Genomic DNA, 14,764 nt, shown 5'->3' on the forward strand with positions numbered 1-14,764 from the left:
TGGCATCTTTCTGCAAGGTCGGCCAGTAGAATCCAGCTCAGATTACCTTTCTGGCTAGTGACCTGGCTCCGAGATGGTTTCCGCAGATCCCATTATGAACCTCTTCTAGTACTTCAGCGGTCCTTGAGGTCAGTACGCACTTCAACAATGGTGTTGATATTCCTCTTTTATAGAGGGTATTTTTCACCAGAGTGTAGTATTGTGCTTCCCTCTGGATTTTCTTAGCCTCTTTTTCCTCTTTGGGGAGGATGTCGAATTTAAAGTATTCGACTAGAGGATTCATCCATCCGAGATTTAGCCCAGTTACCTCAAGGACATCTCGTTTGTCCTCTGCTTTTATCACAGAGGGTTCTTGTAGAGTTTCCTGGATCAGGCTTCTATTATTCCCTCCTGGTTTGGAACTTGCTAACTTGGAGAAGGCATCTGCTCTGCTATTGAGATCCCGAGTTATATGCTTAACTTCGGTTTTCGCAAAGTGCCCTAAGTATTCCAGAGTTTTTTCCAAGTATCTCTTCATGTTTGGGTCTTTGGCCTGATACTCTCCAGTTATCTGGGAGGTCACCACTTGAGAGTCACTGTATATCATCACTTTTGTTGCACCGACTTCTTCTACCAGCTTCAACCCTGCAATCAGGGCTTCATATTCTGCTTGATTATTTGAAGCTGAGAATTCAAATTTGAGGGATACCTCTATTTGGGTTCCCCTTTCGTCGACCAGTATTATGCCTGCACCGCTTCTTGTCTTGTTTGAGGATCCGTCTACATAAAGTTCCCATGTAGTTGGTTTTTCCTCTTGGTCTCCCGTGTATTCCGCTATGAAGTCGGTAAGGCATTGGGCTTTGATTGCTGTCCGAGTTTCATACTTTAAGTCAAACTCAGAGAGCTCTATTGCCCATTGAACCATTCTCCCTGCAACATTGACGATTGGATTTTTGACGGTTTAGAATTTCACTAATGAAATCTCGTTGTAAAGTATAGTTTCTAAACCAAACAATAATCCTTTCATACAAAAAGTTGTTTGTCACTAGTACAAACCCCTAGAATTTATAAACCGAAGTATTGGACCTCGGGTCGTCTCTCAAAGGACTTGCAGGGTAGTGTTCTTGTTTATTGGTTATGGATTTATTTATTTTGGGGTTTTAGATGAGAAAAATGAATAGTAAATGGTAAGAAAACTTTATTAACAAAATGGTCTTGGCAAGATTTGGTTGTCAAGGGTCTTCATCGTTATCACTAGCCACAAGTATGGTAGTTGCAAGGATTAATCCCACTTAGTCATCCTTAAATCAATTAACAAAGGAAAGTCAAGTGAGTTATATCAATCCTAGTCCATAAGTCCTAGCTTTCCACTAATTGGATTAATGAAGGCTAGAGTTAATGGCTATCAACTAGCAATCAATTGGACACTAGTGACTCAAGAAATCCTAAGTTACCTTCTCAAGCCAAGAACATAAAATCCTACTCTAACATCCTCTCAAGCATTTCATCAAACACTTGGAGGGTAATGAAAGAAAGCATTTTTATTTGTAAGAATAAAAGGAATCAACAACCAACAATTACAAAGAATTAACAAAACAACAATCAACAACATCACAATCACATGAATTATCTCAAATTGCATTATTAAAAGGAAACAAAAGAACAAGAATATCTCAATTACAAAACCTAGAGACAAAATAAGAGAAATTACAACAAGAGGATAGGGATAGAAAGAAGAACCAAAGTGTAGCAATCACCACTTGAAGGTAGAAGTAGAAGGAGACTTGAATTAAACCTAGAACTATGAGATCCTAATCTAACCCTAATTCCTAATCCTAGAGAGAAGTGAGAGCTTCTCTCTCTAAAACTAACTCTAACTCCTAAAACTAAGCTAATGATCAAAAGTACCTAAAGTATCCTGATTTCCCTTCAATACTTGACTTAAATAGCATCAGAAATGAGTTGGATTGGGCCCACATGGCTCCTAAAATCGCTGGCCACATGTTGCATTAAGTGAACCAGATGGCAGCAACGACGCGCGCGCGCGCGCGCCCCTGAACGCGAAGCAACATATGGCAAATTTTATATCATTTCGAAGCCCCGGATGTTAGCTTTCCAACCCAACTGGAACCGCATCATTTGGACCTCTGTAGCTCAAGTTATGGTCAATTAAGTGCGAAGAGGTCGGCTTGACAACTTTTCGGTTCTTTCATTTCTTCATGAGTTCTCCAACTTTACATGCTTTTTCTTCATTCCCTTGATCCAATCTTTGCCTCCTAAATCTGAAATCACTTAACAAACATATCAAGGCATCTAATGGAATCAAGGTAAATTACATTTGGCTATTTTAAGACCTAAAAAGCATGTTTTCACTCTTAAGCACAATTAAAGGAGAATATACAAAACCATGCTATTTCATTGAATCAATGTGGGTGAAAGGTGATAAAATCCCCTAAAATCAATACAAGATAAACCCTACAAATGGGGTTTGTCAACCTCCCCACACTTAAACCAAGCATGTCCTCATGCTTAAGCCAAGAGAAAGCAAAGGGCATCAACATTTATTCAATGTAAATAAACTATATGCAACCTAAACTATATGCAACTAAATGCAAAATGGTTTTACTTACTTGGTTAAAAATAAATCAATCCTCCAAGACATATACGCACAAGTAGGGCCAAGATCATATAACGATTCATGAGTCCTACCAATTGAAGTATAAACATGAAATTCACATAGACTTGCAAGAAGAACACTCGTGAAAGCCGGGAATCAAGGAATTGAGCATCGAACCCTCACCGGGAGTGTTTGCACTCTAGTCGCTCGGTGTTTGGGGTTGATTCTCTCAATTCTCTCCTAATCATGCTTTCCAAGATTTGTTTTTCATCTAACAATCAACAATTATTTCATGCATGCATACAATTATCATGAGGTCTTTCCTTTAGGTTGTAATGGGGCTAGGGTCAAGGTAGGGTCATATATGGCTAGTGGACTAGGATTTGGTTCTTTGATTAGCTTAAACCTTCCCACCTAACCTATATAATGACCTATACAATTAAGTACTAAACTAACTACCCATTCCTCACTTTTTCACATACTCATGCATTTCCTTTTTGATTCACATTCCATATGCATTGATTCTTTATTGTTTGAGCTTCACTTTGGGGCATTTTGTCCCCTTTATTGCTTTTCTTTTTCTTTCTTTTTCTATATACATTTTCTTTTCTTTTCTTTTTTCTTTTTCTTTTCTTTTTCTTTTTTTTTAACTTTTATTTCTTTTTTTTTCAAACTATATACAAGAACATCAATGCATAAGGTCTATACATTTAATCAATACATGAGCATGTACCCAATTCCCCAATATAAAAATACGAAACACAAACACCCTTTTATCCCAACCAATGTCCCAAAGTCTTCCCACTCTTGGATGACACTCACACTCACTAGCCTAAGCCAATCAAAGATCCAAATAAGGACTTTTATTGTTTTTCGCTTTAAGGCTTGTAATGTGCTAAATTAAGAACAAAGTGGGTTAATCATAGGCTCAAATTTGGCTAACAAAGGAAGATAAAAGGTAAGGCTATTTGGGTAAGTGAGCTAATGAAATGATGGCCTCAATCATATAAATGCATGAATACAAGGAATAATGGGACATATAGATTCAAACAAATCAAAGATCACAATCATAAGAAGAGAATAATACACACAAGAAGGAAAAATAAGTGGTTATAAGATGTAACCATACTATTAGGCTCAAATCTCACTTGCTTGTGTTCTTAGCTCAAAAACCATGTTCCAAAATAAATTCTTTCAAGCAAGTTCCACAAAGTTTCTTTTTCAAATTGGTAGGGTGCCCTAAAACAGTTTCTTGGAAAGGAAATCATCACCCTAACCAAGTAGTCCTAATAAGAAAGAAGTGGTAAAAATATGTATAAATTCTAACTAACATGCAATCTATCATGCAATGCAATAGCTAGCTAACATTGATGTTGAAAAAGGAAATTGTTACCCATGGAGATCGGTCGGACGACCTCCCCACACTTGAGGATTGCACCGTCCTCGGTGCATGCAAAGAAGAGCAGGGTGGATGGGTTGCTACAATTGATGAGTTTCTTCAAAGGGTTGTGTGGATGACTTGTTTGTTGCCCCATTTAAAAGCTTTTCCTTTTCCCCTTCTTGGTGGCCAACCTAAAAGGAGAGAAAAAAGAAAGAAAATTAAGCCTACAACAAAGATATCAAAGTAAATAGAACATAGGCGGGGGCTAATGCCAAATAAGAGTATGATTCTCACACTACATGGTAGCTAAGCATGTAAAAGAGAAAACAATATAAGCCAATGGCATATTAACTAATACTTGATTCAAGAGTAAAGTTAAAGCATGGAGAGTATATTGAGCATCAAGATCAAATAAGGATTGACACAAACAAGATTAGTGATACGCACGAAGGTATTTGATTCTATCCTAATTCAATGATGAAGCGGTACAAGAAAAAAAAACAAAGGGTAATGAATTAGGAAGGACTAACGCACTAATCTTGTGTGTTGACAAATATTACAATTAATGTAACAAGTCATGAAGCACCAAAACAAATGCAAGAAATTCTCAACAATTGAGTGAGAGAATTCAACACCATTATTAAAATGAGAAATTCAGAAAATAAAATGAGAACAAATTATAGAATCAAAATTAGAATGCAAAGAATAAAAGTATGCAAATGTAATAGACAAAAGAAAATGGAAGAAGAGAAAAAAATTTTTTTTTGATATTTTTAATTTTTTTTTATTTTTTAGTATTTTATTTATTTATTTATTACTATATATTTTTTTTTTTATTTTTTTTTATTAAAAGAGAAAAGAGAAAGAAAAAAAAAATCTTGCAAGAGAGGAAGAAAAAAAAATGAGAAAGAAAGAAGAAGAGAAGAGGAAAGAAGGAGAAAGGAGGAGAGAGAAAAGCAGGTTGCAAATCCGCGCGCGCGCACAGCGCGCTCACACGTGGATGCAGCAGGGACAATCCGCGCGCGCGCGCACAGCGCGCTCACGCGTGGATGAGCTTGTGCTCCCAGCACAATGCTGGCACAACGCGCGCACAACTCTCTGGTTTTTGTACCAGAAGTTGCGGAAGTGCAATGTGCGCGCGCGCGCACAGCGTGCTAGCGCGCCGATGGCCGTTTTTTTTTTTTTTTTTTTTGCCCAAAAAGCAGAAAAAATGCCCAAGAGCTCCCTATAATGTCCAAAACTCTTCTTTATTCAATCAAATATCAAACAATTCACAAAAATACAATTCGATTTTAGGATTTATTCATCTATTACTAATAAATACAACATACTAACAACCAATCTTTACAAACAAATCAATATGAAATGAAAATCTACCTACAATGGCAAATCAAATCACTTATTAAACAAAACTAAAAGAGAATGGAGAGAGTTTACCATGGTGGGGTGCCTCCCACCTAGCACTTTTATTTATTGTCCTTAAGTTGGACATTTTGAGGAGCTCATTGTCATGGTGGCTTATGTTTGTACTCATCCTTGGATCTCCAAGGATCTTTGCCTCTCAATTGGTTGATAGAATTTCCAACCATCTTCACCAAACTTGGGTGAGGTTCTCCCCAAGATATGAGCTCCCAAAATTGGTCTTCATGTTGTGATCCGGGATCCCATATCTTATTTTCACACCCATCTTCTAGTTGATTATCATGATTCAACTTGGGTGGTAGGCATATAGAATTCTCCTTTATGCACCAAATTCTCCTTCTAGACCCATACAATTTAGCATTCCTCCAACCATAGTATTTATGCCTTGAGGGTTTAACCTTAATGAGCCTAACGTTCTTTTTCCAACCATTACACCACTCCCTCTTACTCTTAACTCCACAAAGAGCTCTAAGTTGACCATCATTTTCAATCAACCCATATTCAAGTGAGAAAGTGAAGCTTAGGGATAGAAATTTTACCCACTTGAATGTTATGTTAGGTGATGGTGGCTTGGGAAGGGGGGTCTCCCCACACTTAGCCATTGCGATGTCTATGCTCTTGTGCTCTTCCCTTGTAACTTCCACCTCTTGACAACTTATATCAACTTCAACCTCTTCCTCTTGGTAGCTTCCTTCCAATTTAATATTTTCTTCGTGGCTTGCCAAGGGTATGGGAGGTGAGGTATCTTCTTCCTTACCCTCTATGTCAAGCTCAATGGGAGAGGATTCAATTGTGGATAGGAACTCATCAATAATTGAATCCATCTCTTGATCAACCTCTTCAAAGTCTTCAACCATGATATGCTTTAGAGGTTGCGCACCCTCCTCAACATCAATGTCAAGCTTCTTAGAAGAGTTTTCCATGATGCTACATTCCCATGGACTCTCAACGTCTCCTAAATCTTCGACCACTTCTTCCTTTTCTTCAATAACCATAGGCTCCTCCAATTGCTCTAATACAAAATAGCCTCCCTCATTTTCCACCGGAGTTTTCAATCTCTCCTTCATGCTTTGCTCTTCTTTTGACCTTTCACATGTGATCATGGAAGTACCTTGAGTGTTCAAACATTTGTGGGCTAAGGTAGACACTACCTTGGTCAAGTTAGTCACAAACTCTAGGGTGTTCCTTTGCATATCCGCTTGTCCTTGAAGTAGCAATGTGAGAGAGTCATCTATTGGGGCTTGAGGTGGATAAGAGGGTTCATTATTTTGGAGAGAGGGTTTATAGTAGGAGGGTGGTTCTTCTTGGTAAGGGTATGGAGATGGTGTGCATTGAGGTGGTTCTTGAGAGTAATTGTGTTGGAATGGTGGTGGTTCCATGTATGGTTCATATGGCTCATAAGGTGGTGGGTATGGTGGATAAGGATTGGGGTCATATGGAGGGTTTTGGTGATATGGGGCTTGTGAGTATGGTTGAGCATCATGTTGAGGATAAGATTCATAGGTATATGGTGGTGGTCGATTGTCATAAAAGTAGTCACCATAACCATTGAATTGACATGCATTAGGATGAGAATTATACCTATAAGTGTCCGAAGGTTGATGCCAATAGGAGTGATCAATTCCTTGAGGCTCCTCCCATCTTTGTTGGTTCCATCCATAATGAGTGTCATCATTGAGGTGCACATTTCCTACAACCAAATTAGAACCAAACTCATAGCCATAGGGAGAATTCATTATGGAAAGACAAAATAAAACTAACAAAATCTAGTAAACAAACAAGAGACAAACTATTTACAATATTCACATATGTACAATAACCAATAACATAACACCATTGCAAATTCCCGGCAACGGCGCCATTTTGACGATTGGATTTTTGACGGTTTAGAATTTCACTAATGAAATCTCGTTGTAAAGTATAGTTTCTAAACCAAACAATAATCCTTTCATACAAAAAGTTGTTTGTCACTAGTACAAACCCCTAGAATTTATAAACCGAAGTATTGGACCTCAGGTCGTCTCTCAAAGGACTTGCAGGGTAGTGTTCTTGTTTATTGGTTATGGATTTATTTATTTTGGGGTTTTAGATGAGAAAAATGAATAGTAAATGGTAAGAAAACTTTATTAACAAAATGGTCTTGGCAAGATTTGGTTGTCAAGGGTCTTCATCATTATCACTAGCCACAAGTATGGTAGTTGCAAGGATTAATCCCACTTAGTCATCCTTAAATCAATTAACAAAGGAAAGTCAAGTGAGTTATATCAATCCTAGTCCATAAGTCCTAGCTTTCCACTAATTGGATTAATGAAGGCTAGAGTTAATGGCTATCAACTAGCAATCAATTGGACACTAGTGACTCAAGAAATCCTAAGTTACCTTCTCAAGCCAAGAACATAAAATCCTACTCTAACATCCTCTCAAGCATTTCATCAAACACTTGGAGGGTAATGAAAGAAAGCATTTTTATTTGTAAGAATAAAAGGAATCAACAACCAACAATTACAAAGAATTAACAAAACAACAATCAACAACATCACAATCACATGAATTATCTCAAATTGCATTATTAAAAGGAAACAAAAGAACAAGAATATCTCAATTACAAAACCTAGAGACAAAATAAGAGAAATTACAACAAGAGGATAGGGATAGAAAGAAGAACCAAAGTGTAGCAATCACCACTTGAAGGTAGAAGTAGAAGGAGACTTGAATTAAACCTAGAACTATGAGATCCTAATCTAACCCTAATTCCTAATCCTAGAGAGAAGTGAGAGCTTCTCTCTCTAAAACTAACTCTAACTCCTAAAACTAAGCTAATGATCAAAAGTACCTAAAGTATCCTGACTCCCCTTCAATACTTGATTTAAATAGCATCAGAAATGAGTTGGATTGGGCCCACATGGCTCCTAAAATCGCTGGCCACATGTTGCATTAAGTGAACCAGATGGCAGCAACGGCGTGCGCGCGCAAAGTGCGCGTGCGCGCCCCTGAACACGAAGCAACATATGGCAAATTTTATATCATTTTGAAGCCCCGGATGTTAGCTTTCCAACCCAACTGGAACCGCATCATTTGGACCTCTGTAGCTCAAGTTATGGTCAATTAAGTGCGAAGAGGTCGGCTTGACAGCTTTCTGGTTCTTTCATTTCTTCATGAGTTCTCCAACTTTACATGCTTTTTCTTCATTCCCTTGATCCAATCTTTGCCTCCTAAATCTGAAATCACTTAACAAACATATCAAGGCATCTAATGGAATCAAGGTAAATTACATTTGGCTATTTTAAGACCTAAAAAGCATGTTTTCACTCTTAAGCACAATTAAAGGAGAATATACAAAACCATGCTATTTCATTGAATAAATGTGGGTGAAAGGTGATAAAATCCCCTAAAATCAATACAAGATAAACCCTACAAATGGGGTTTGTCAAACATCCGTCTTCTGAAGGATTTGTTTCATGGGTTAGTTCATTCAGACTCTTATAGTATGTGCTTGGAAGTAAGGCCGTAGCCTTCGTGAGACTATTACTAAGGAGTAGGCAAACTTCTCTAGTTTGTGGTACCTTATCTCGGGGCCCTGTAGAACTTTGCCGATGAAGTAAACTGGATGCTGTCCGACCTCGTCCTCCCTTATCAGGGCTGATGCGACAGCTTTGTCTGCTACGGACAAATATAGGACGAGATCTTTCCTGATTAGAGGTCGGGTCAGGATTGGTGGTTGGCTCAAGAACTTTTTGAACTCTTGGAACGCTCCTTCGCATTCTGGAGTCCATTCGAACTTGCATCCCTTTCTTAATAAAGAAAACAACGGAAGGGATTTGAGTGCCGATCCTGCCAAGAACCTGGAGAGGGCTGCTAGTCGGTCATTCAGTTGTTGGACCTCTCTTAAGCAAGTCGGGCTCTTCATTTCTAGGATAGCTTTACACTTATCGGGATTTGCTTCAATCCCTCTCTGTCTTAGCATAAACCCTAGGAATTTTCCAGCCTCCACCGTGAAGGTACACTTTGCGGGATTTAGCCTCATCCCGTGTGACCTTATGGTGTCGAAGACTTGCGAGAGGTCTGACAAGAGGTCGACTTCTTCCTTGGTTTTTACTAGCATGTCGTCTACATAGACTTCCATTAAGCTCCCTAGGTGAGCAGCGAACACTTTGTTCATCAGCCTTTGATATGTGGCCCCTGCATTTTTTAATCCAAATGGCATGACCACGTAACAAAAATTTGCTCTGGGCGTGATGAATGATGTTTTCTCCTGGTCTGGTTCATACATCGGGATTTGGTTATATCCCGAGTAGGCATCCATGAACGACAAGTATTGATACCCCGAGCTAGAGTCCACTAGGGTATCAATACTTGGGAGTGGATAAGGGTCCTTGGGACATGCCTTATTTAAGTCAGTGTAGTCGACACACATTCTCCATTTGCCATTTTGCTTCTTGACTAGTACTACATTTGCTAGCCACGTTGGATATTCGACTTCTCTGATGAAGCCGGCTTCCAGGAGTGCCTGTACTTGTTCTTCTATCACTTGGGCTTGTTCCGGGCCAAGCTTGCGCCTTTTTTGCTATACAGGTCGGGATCCCAGGTATACCGAGAGCTTGTGGGACATGAGCCCGGGGTCTATCCCAGGCATGTCGGAAGCTTTCCAGGAAAAGAGGTCAGAATTATCTCGTAGGAGCTTAATCAACCCTTGCTTCAGGGTTTCCCCTAGGTTGGCTCCTATGTTGGTATTCTTTCCTTTCTCTTTGCCGATCTGTATTTCCTCAGTTTTTCCCCCTGGCTGTGGTTGTAACTCTTCTTTGGCCCTTGCACCACCGAGTTCTATGGTGTTGACTTCTTTGCCTTTTTCCCTTAGGTTCAGGATTTCATTGTAGCACTTTCTTGCCAATTTCTGGTCCCCCCACACCGTTGCTATCCCCGCTGGTGTCGGGAATTTCATGCAGAGATGGGGGGTGGATACCACCGCTCCGAGTCGATTCAGGGTAGCTCTGCCGATTAGGGCATTATATGCTGACCCTACGCCGATGACTATTAAGTCTATGCTCAGAGTTTTGGATTTTTCTCCTTTTCCGAAAGTAGTGTGGAGGGGTAGGAAACCCAATGGTTTTATTGGCGTATCACCTAGTCTGTACAAGGTGTCGGGGTAAGCTTTTAGCTCTCATTCGTCCAGCCCTAGTTTATCAAAGGCAGGCTTGAAAAAGATGTCTGCTGAACTTCCTTGGTCCACTAGAGTTCTGTGGAGATGGGCATTGGCTAGGATCATAGTTATCACCACTGGATCGTCGTGTCCAGGGATCACTCCTTACCCATCTTCCTTTGTGAATGAGATGGTAGGAAGGTCGGGTGATTCGCCTCCGACCTGGTAGACTCGCTTGAGGTGTCTTTTGCGAGAGGACTTGGTGAGCCCCCTCCTGCGAATCCGCCTGAGATCATATGTATATGTCTCTCCGGAGTCTGCGGTGGTGGGTCTCTCCCTTCTGCGTCATCTCGCTTTCTCTTCCCATGATTGTCCGACCTTTCCATGAGATATCTGTCAAGTCGGCCTTCCCTAGCCAGCTTTTCTATCACATTCTTGAGGTTGTAACAGTCGTTTGTTGAGTGACAATATATTTTATGGTACTCGCAGTAATCGCTGCGACTCCCCCCTTTTTTATTTTTAATAGGTCTGGGAGGCGGCAGTTTTTCAGTATTGCAAATTTCTCTGTATACGTCCACTATGGAAACCTTTAGAGGAGTGTAAGAGTTTTTCTTCTAACTCTTTTCGTCGTTCCATCTCCTCCCTTAGGTGCTTTTCTATCTCCCTTTGTCGCTCTCGTTTCTGTTCCAGCTGTTCCAAGCGACCTTGGTGGCCATGGAATAACCCCATTAGTTTGGTGGCATGGGGTGGTCCATCCTTTTCCGATTCACGTCCTTCCGAGAAGTTCATCTTTGGATTTTTAAATCCGGAGGTGCCTTCCCTATGTTGGTCGTTGGTTCCCTGGTGAAGGGTTAGGTCTGTGTCATTATTTCCGGTATCTAGATTCTCTTGTTCGGAATCTGATGCCACATGACCGTCTTCCTGTGACTAGGGCTGGCAATGGGTAGGGTAGGGTAGGGTTTGGACCCTACCCTAACCCTACCCGCGGGTTGAAAATTTTATTAAAACTCTACCCTACCCTACCCGCGGGTTGAGAATCTCTCAACCCTAACCCTACCCGCACCCTAAAATTCTAAACCCTACCCTACCCGCAGAAATATCAATTTTTTTCAAAGTAAATATAAAATTCAATTATTTCGAATTTTATACGTATTAATAACATAAAAAATAAAAAACTAATGCTCTAAATTACTAAATTAACTAACTAGTTTAGTGGTTGTTCACTTATTATAACTCATTACATAAGAAAGGTTGTGGGTTCAAGTCTCACTTCCTTCACTATATAGAGAGATTTTTATAAAATATGTGTTATATATGAGGTGCGGGTAGGGTAGGGTAGGGTACACCCTAAACCCATACCCTACCCTACCCGCAGGCATACCCGGACCGTACCCTCTGCGGGTAGGGTAGCCTACCCTACCCGAACGGGTTGGACCGGGTTGGATACCCGCGGGTAGGGTATGAATTGCCAGCCCTACCTGTGACATGTCCACCATTACTGGTAACGGTGATTAATGGGTTAGATTAGTTCGGCTGGCCCAATCGTCTGAATGTTGAAATATCTACGTGGGTTTGTGATCCAAGTTGAGATATGACTAATCTTCGTTCCCGACTTCTTTAGGATAAGTCGTGGTAAGGACCGACCTCGTAGGGAGGAGGTCGGTATAGGGGGAAGAGGCTCAATCCTTTGGATTGGATCTTTTGTTTGGACCTGGGCCTTATTATTGGGTCAGGGTATGAACAATAATATTCTCTAATTATAATTAAAATTAAATTAAAACTAAAATTAAAATTGAAATATAACTATATTATGTATTACTAATTTTCCAACATTTCACATGTCACTCTTTTATTACTAAAATGTGCAACATGATCTTCTCTAATTGCAATTAAAATTAAAATTAAAATACAACTATATTATATTACTAATTTAACAATCAAAATATGGCACATAACACTCATTAAAACTAAGATAAATATTTTCTCTAAAATTAATAAATTTTCTTCCTCCATCCTCTTATCTACTTCTCTCCCGTTCTCTATTTCTCTCTACTCTTCCTATTCTATATAACAAGGTTTTAAAAACTAGTTTGGACTGGCTGATCAAACTGATCGAACCGTGAACCACTGCAAAAAATGGATCGGTTAGATGCCAAAATCACCAATTTTAAAAACTGCCATTAAACTGTCGAACTAGCTGGAAATTGGTTGTTCAAACCGAACCGTGATCCGGCCATTTTTTGTAATTAGGAAGCAAACGCTGTCGTTTTGGTTGTACTCAACCCCAACTCCACTAGTTCACTCCAGTCCAGCCGTAACTCCAGACTCCAGGAATGTGCTCTCTGCCTCTCTCACACTCGGTCTAAAACTCCTCACTTTAAGCTCCTAGTCCTCCCTCACTTCTGTCCAGCCACTGCCAGCTACCACCGCCGTCGAAACTTCCAACTTCGAACAACCACCGCCTGCTCCATCACTTTCCCTCCATCATGCAGTAGCCATCGCAACCTTCCTTCCCCTCCATCGCGCAGCTACTTTGCAAACGTGAAAACCTCCATCGTGCAGGCATGGTTCCACCGGTGCTAGTTCTGTTCCACCGCAATTACTGTCCCGTTCGTAGATGCTCCTTGTCTCGGTGTCTTTCTTTTGCATGCTCTATTCAAGGCTTTGAGGTTCTAACTTCTAGGTAATTTTTTAACTATAATTGAATACTTTTTTGTTATTGTGAAGTTCTGTGAACCGTGAATTGTGAACTGTAATTTTTTATTTTTTTGTAAACTGCAAACTTTGTTGTTATTACTTGTTATTGGGTTGAATAATTTTGACTGTTAAAATTATTGGGTTGGAGTGGTTTGCTGTAGATTCTTGTAAACCTGTGATTGATGACTCTGTCATTGCTCATTGTTCACTGCTTCTTTGTTTAAATTGAAAATTATGTTAATCTTGTTAATTGAATTAAGGATTGATGACTCTGTCACTGTTCGTTGCTCATCCATTTAGAGAATTTTATTTTTATCTATTTCTTCTTCATGAGAGAAGAATTTTATTAAGATAAAGAGAAAAGAAAATGGAGACAGAGATAACAGAATCCACTTTATAAAAAATCAAGAAAGAAGTCATATTTGTCATATAATCTACACAATTCATATATTTTTATGTGTTCAAAATATCTAAGTTGTGAATTTATCTTGTTACCAAGCTCAACATAGATGCTAATAGAAAATTGTTATTAAACTATGAATTCTTTGTCAAATGATTGATATTTTTGGATTGGTTAACATAATAGGAAATATAGGGAAGCTTAGGACTAAAATTGGGTAAGTTGCATTTTTTGACCCATTTTTTTCTTTGGAACTCAATTTTGATTTTCAACTGTATTAATTGCATAGCCTTTCTAAAATAATATAATGATGAATCAACAAAAAGTGCTTTTATTTTTTGGTTTTTATTTGATAACAATTATAATTGAAAATTTTCATAGGTACTTTCTCATGTTTTTAGATTGATAGATTGCAGACTTGATACTACAGTTTTGATAATATCATTTTCAGCAAGCTTTCAATTTATTTAGGTACTAATTTATGTAGTACCTATCTCTACTTGTCAATATTTTTGTTAATTGTTATACATATGAATGTATGATATATATTGATTGTCTTTCTGTTCTCTTTTTTTTTTTTTTTTATCTCTTGTTGACTGTAGTAGAGTTGTTTGTCTATGTTTATTCACTAAAGTATTTGTATTTTGATAAGATCATATAATTTTGGTTGATAACATTTTATGTAGTATTTTAAAATTGGAAGATATTTTAAGATTCATACTAGGTTTTCTATAATTATATTTTAGAATGTTTATTTATAATTTATCTATTATTTTATTCTAAAACAGTTCTTTTAGTTGAACTACGATTGAACCGGTTAGACCAATAAACCAGTAAATTAATGATTAGAATGGTTCGATGACCGGTCCGATTCTCAAAACTTTGATATATAACTTATAGTTTATATTTTATATTACTAATTTGATAAACCAAATGTATCACGAAATATTCTTTCATTACAATTATAATAAATTTTTTTCTCCAAACTTAATAAATTCGATCCATCTCTTATTTTTTCTTTAACGTTCTCTCTCGTTTCTTTCTCATTCTTTTTCTTTTTACATTTCTGTTCTATAAAAAATAAAATTAATAAAATAACTTAATTTAAAGAAATTTATAAAATTATAAAAA

The sequence above is a fragment of the Arachis hypogaea genome, chromosome 5, assembly GCF_003086295.3.
Source record: "Arachis hypogaea cultivar Tifrunner chromosome 5, arahy.Tifrunner.gnm2.J5K5, whole genome shotgun sequence".
Lineage (NCBI taxonomy): Eukaryota > Viridiplantae > Streptophyta > Magnoliopsida > Fabales > Fabaceae > Arachis > Arachis hypogaea.